The sequence below is a fragment of the Taudactylus pleione genome, unplaced genomic scaffold (assembly GCF_031769625.1).
Source record: "Taudactylus pleione unplaced genomic scaffold, aTauple2 ptg000089l, whole genome shotgun sequence".
NCBI classification, from domain to species: domain Eukaryota; kingdom Metazoa; phylum Chordata; class Amphibia; order Anura; family Myobatrachidae; genus Taudactylus; species Taudactylus pleione.
Window position 1 is genome coordinate 8,041,276 of NW_028284491.1, and position 6,376 is coordinate 8,047,651.

Genomic DNA, 6,376 nt, shown 5'->3' on the forward strand with positions numbered 1-6,376 from the left:
ATGTAATTAATGGTTGTTCAACCCAAATGTTTCAACAATCCACAATATATATTACAAAAAAATATTGTGGAATATTGAGTAATGTCTTTCCTCTCTGATCTGGATGGGGAAAGGTCCCCATATAAAACCTTCAATCATTACTAGGTCTCGGGACTCAGGTGGTCTAACATTACCTCACTTCCGTTTCTATTATTTTGCCTCACAGCTAGCCCATCTATAGAAGAGGATGGCTTACCAGCTCTTATGAGTGCACAGGTTTGTCTTGGATATACTTCTATACAGGAGAAAGAAACAAAGCGCTGAGAATATGGTGTATATAATTCTAAGATGTTCACAATAAAAACTTGAGGTCCAAGAATATAAAAAAAATAAACATGTCATTTATTAATATAAATCTTTGTTTTTTATTTAAAAATGCACACAATACAGCATAAGTTGATGAGAATCGCATAAGAGGATAGTGAAACCAGTTCGGGAATAATACATGGTATTTAACGCCAGTCAGATATTAGCCCAATCACTGATGAAGGTGTAGGCTTATTTCATATTGGAAAGGGAAACATACAGCATAGTACAGTAGAAGAAGTTTTTTTTGTTAGTATCTGTCAAGGAGGAGTCCATTTTAGCAAAGCGGTCCTTGGCATGGGAAAGTAGTCTCCTGACAGCCTTGATCATTGTAGGTAATGTATAATAATTGAAGCTTGAAGGATGAGTCCGTGGATGCTTTCACAAAATATGTCCTCTTACAGTGGTTACAGGCAGGCAAAAAACATGTTTTTACATGGCTCTTCCCAAGGCTTCATCAGAGGGATAAATAAACAGGACTCCTCCTTGACAGATACCAGTAACATCTGATACTTTGACCCACCTAAGAAGTAACTGGGAGACATATGTGGGTTCATTAGAGAATGAGGAGTAGGGGACGTCCCTGGATAATCCTCAGAACTACTTTAGTTCATTTTCAGCAAATATAAATATTTGTGGTACAGTACATAGAGTTTACCTCACGCCTGAGCGATTGTGCAGATTTGGGGATAGATGTTCTTCTCACAGCCCTAAATGTGCGGACCCCATGGGAATTTTTGCCATCTCCTCTGGGCTTGTCCCAGACTTGTTGTGGTCTGGGTGGTGAGGGGCAATCTCCTCCAAAGGTGTATTTCTGCAACTACTGACCCCAAAGATATGCCTACTGGGCATTTTGGATACGGAAATTCTTGATAAGTACACCAGGCAATATGTATTTATTTAATACTTTAATGTTGCCTAAAGTTAGCATTGCTTGTGCATGGACGGCTCGCGATGGGCCTTATTTTGCCCAGTGGGGCTTCCTGGTTAATAATAATATTGACCAAAAGAATTATGTATATATAGGGACAAATGCTATCACTAAGTTTGATCGGATATAAGTCCCCATATGTCTTTGCCACAACTCTTCAGGACTCCAATACCGCTAGTAGCTACACAAGATTAGTTGGTTTCTGACCTTTGCCTCTTTTGATGCCCTTTATGTAACCGTTGTTGAAGCTGGAGAGAGCTACTACACATACTCCTACAGGGAGGCGTTAAGTCTCTAACCAAGATGGCTGTCAACCTTACTTCTGTGCATGTGTGGTGCCATCTTGTTACTGTGTTAGAGTGCCACAATGGAAGACGGTCATATTCCACTTAGCTCAGAAAGACCCGGTATTACCACTGCTTCACAACACCTAGTGACTCTGGTACTGCTTGAATCCTGCACTGCTACCCACATACAATCACCAGCTGGTGACCTGTATGCTCTGCTTAAGTTCCACTCCAGGTGATAAGTCTGTGTATGCATGACTGTGACTATAGCTGTACATTTAACATTGCAGCAAATTAAACCACCCAACTGGTTAAGTACTGGACTGGTAGTTAACTCAGGGTACCCGCTAGTGTGTGCCTACACTCTACAATACCGCCGCTAGTTGTACACCCGTATTGCTACAACCGTGACTTGCGTTATGCCCTCCTGCTCCTATCTGATATACTCTGCATCTATAATTCATGTTTGTAACAATGATTTTGTGATGTGTACATGTTCCGATGTGTATTGGTTTATCTTTCTACTCCTACATGACTCTGTTTATTTCTTTGTATTCTGTTTTTATTATCTTCTTTTTATTAAGTATAAATGTTTTTGTATGCAAAAAACAAGTTTAAATAAAACACAATAAAAAAGAGACTACTTTAGAATCTGTATTTGCGCATTTGCAGAGTACATTGACGCATTAAGGTACGATAAGCAAATTTTCAACTCTGCATCAGTCCCACTCCCTACAGCATGTGTCATATGTATATAAAGTACATTCAATAAGAACAGTTTAGTGAATGATAAAGGTGGAATCACTCATCTTGCCTCTGTAATCAAACTGGTATCCCATAAATGTTCAGGGTGCCAACAGTCAGAGTCGCAAAGGATTTTGGTATTTTAACCCTTACCCTAACCCTAACCCACCTCTCCCGGAACCTAACCCTAACCCACCCCTCCCACAGCCTTTACCTAACCATCCCGTCAAATAGCCTATCCCTCCCCTTCTGCAGCCTAACCCTAACCCTAGTGCCTAACCCTAACCCTAATACTTAACAATGGGATCTGTTGGGATTGTGTCCATCGGGATGCTGCTGTCTGTATTGTGACTGTCGGCATTCTGCTGGTCGGGATCCTGATTACATCCCGTGTGGAAGTGTACCTGTGTATGTTATAGAAATGATTCCCAGCTCTCATCATTTAAACTGGTCATTTTCCTTTTTATCCACAAAGGGCAGTGAGATGAGAACAATATATTACAGAGAGATTTTAATAAAATTAATAAATTACAATCAGTTTTATAAGCAAAACGTTAGCCAATAGAGTATGCAATGTTATAATGACAGGACATTCTGCAAATAGATTAGCTGGACTTTGGCTATCTTGTATATACAACATTCTGAAATGATGTGGGTTGGTGCGGTGATCAGCATTATATATCTCAGAGTTCTTACTATTGCCCATCATGAATCATTATCTAAAAGTAATAACCTGCCCACTGGTGCTCATAAAACAATGTCACAGTATATCATTAAAACTGACTAATAATTGATCTATCAGCATTTACATAAACTAATAAATTAGAACAAAATAATATTTAGCGTCCATAAAATGAAAATGTATTTTATTTTATTCACTACTGCTGCTGCCACCATTGTAAGAACTCCAGGACCAGGCACTTTCCCACATTTGAAGCAATTAAAACTCTGAGGGGTAGATGTACTAAGCCTTAAGGCGCATATCCACTACATGATTCGCTCAGTGTGTGTGCTCAATGTCCTTAACGACATTGAGCACCCACACTGAGTGATATATTGTTCAGTGACGTCACCCTCCCTCATCCCCATACTTGCAGAACCTGACAATGTCGTCAGGTTGCCCAGTAAGTACAGGCGATGAGTGCCCTCATCAACGACCAGCGGGAGCGCGCATCACTGGTCGTTGATGGCAAATCCACTGACTGATATAATGAACGATTGAACGATTACGATATCGTTATTATTCAATCGTTCATTTTATCAGCTAGTGGATGCGCGGCTTTAGAGAAGATAAAGTGTAGATAGATAAAGAACCAACTAATCAGCTCCTGTCACTTTACAGTTTGAAAACTGACAGTTACGCTGGGTACACACTGGGAGATATATCGGGTGTTCAATCAAACGACCAATGTATCGCTAATGTGTTGGCGGATGTGCACCCACGATATGTCTGTGAAAGACATATTGCGTTGGCTGTGCAGCACAAGCGATGGCCGATATATCGCACAGATACATCAGCACATCTGGCTGTGTGCTACAGGGACTGACATCACTGCTGGACAGACAAATTCAAATGCCTGCTCAACTGTGACGTCAGGACGACAAGTCGTGCAGCCAATCGGTAAGTGTGTATACTTACTGAATCGGCCGCTTGGTCGGCGTGACAGCCTGACGTCTGTCAAGTCGACCTAGTGTGAACCCAGCTTTAGGAGCTGATTGGTTGGTACTTTATCTCTTCACTTTATTTATCTCATTGATTTTTTTTGTTCTTATTATTAGTTTATGGCAATGCTGATAGATTAGTTATCAGTCAATTTCAATGATAAGGTGTAACTGTGACATTGTTTTAGGAACACTAGTGGGCAGGTTATTAATTTTAAATAATGACTATAACAATAACAATAAATAGATTTGGCAGAAAAAACTTTTAGCTATTTATGAAATTATATATATATTTATTTAAGGGAAAGTATGGTGGCAAAGAAAGGATGGCTAAAATCAGCCCAATCTACAATGCACAATAACAACAACCAACAACAACATGCATTTCAAGTGAATACAGCCCAAGGTGCACAAACAGAACCATAAAACAACTATAAACAATCTTCTAACTTGACTATCGCTGCCCCCTGTTAGGTTGATACAGCCAACTACCCAGTGGCGGGCTGGGCCGGGGGGCAAGGTGCCATGTGCCCCCCGGGCCGCAGCGACATGTGGGCCGCTGGCCGCGGGCAGTCTGTGTCTCTGTGACACAGACTGCACCTCGCGTGTAGCCGGTCAGCGCTACACAGTGACTAACACACAGCCGCCGACTCCTGCAGCTGTGTGTTTGTTTTGAGAGGCAGCCAATGAGAGTCTGTCAGACTCTCACTGACTGCCGCTGCGCCCACTGCAGGAGCCGCTCCATCTTCTGGCTCCTGCAGTGGGTAATGGGAGAGCCGTCATGACGTCTCTCCCATAATGCAGAGCGGCCCGGTCCGGGAGGACGAATGGAGGAGTGGATGGCGGCGGCGGGAGCAGGGATTCAGGTAAGTGTTTTTTTTTTTAGTACGTGTGGCAAAACAAGGGGGAGAATACTACTGGGGGCACTAAAAGGGGGAGAGCACTCCTGGGGGCACTAAAAGGGGGAGAGCACTACTGGGGGCACTACAAGGGGGAGAGCACTACTGGGGGTACTACAAGGGGGAGAGCACTACTGGGGACACTACAAGGGAGAGAGCACTACTGGGGGCACTACAAGGGGGAGACCACTACTGGGGGCACTACAAGGGGGAGCACTACTGGGGGCACTACAAGGGGGAACACTACTGGGGGCACAACATGGAGGGCTACTACTGGGGGAACTACAAGGGGGATCACTACAGGGGGCACTACAAGGGGGGGATACTACTGCGGGCACTACAAGGGGGGCTACTACTGGGGGCACTACAAGGGGCGGATCTACTGGGGCACTACAAGGGGGAGACCACTACTGGGAGCACTACAAGTGGGGGACTACTACTGGGGGCACTGCATAGGGGGTACCACTACTGGGGCACTGTATAAGGGGCTTACTATTGGGGGCACAAGGGGCACTGCACAGGGGGAACCACTACTGGGGCCACTATATAACGAGCTTACTATTGGGGGCACAAGGGGCACTGCACAGGGGGAACCACTACTGGGGCCACTATATAACGAGCTTACTATTGGGGGCACAAGGGGCACTGCACAGGGGGGATCACTACTGGGGGCACTGTATAAGGGGCACTGCATAGTAGGATCACTACTGGGGGCACTACTGGAGGCCTGTATAATGGGGTCCTCTCCTGGGGCACAGGGGGCACTGCATATGGGCACCGCTACAAGGGGCTGCCCCATATCTTTATTTTTACTTTACATTTTATTTTACTTTACATTCATTCCATATGGACCCGCCTTCTCTCTGAGGAGGCGGGTCCACTTGAGGGGGGGGGGCGTTGTAGCACGCACGTGCTCTGGGCACCCTGGCTACACGCTACTCCTCTGCCAGGGCCACCTGCATGCATTTGCCCCCCAGGCTAAAAGTTGCCAGCCAGCCCCTGCAGCTACCAGTCAACAAAGGGAGTGGACAGAAATTAAATAATTGCACCCGGGCTGGTGACATGCTATTCTTGCCGGTCGCAAAATAGCCCACAATAAACCACCAAACCAACATGCTCAAAGGGAAGGAAGGGTGGGAAGACTGGAAACAAAGAGGCTTTGGTCCACAGCTAAAGCCTATTAAATAAACACATACAAAAAACATGCCCCTGCACTGCCATAGGCTGCTAACACCAGTGATCAGCACCTATTCCAGATCCCATCCTGGAGGTTTAAACCACCTCTTTTCTTATGTCAATCATTCAGTTTCTCTAGTTGTTCTACTCTGCTCCATGCCATATAAATAGTGGCTGTTTGTTTCATTGTAATTTTGTAGTTTGAGCATATATTCCTTATGTAATCTTGCAATTATGGCATTTTCTGAAACTCAGGCCCAGATTAGCAAGGGGTGAATGGTACTACAGCATCAGGCCTCCACATACATATAGGCCCATTAACAAAAACAGCA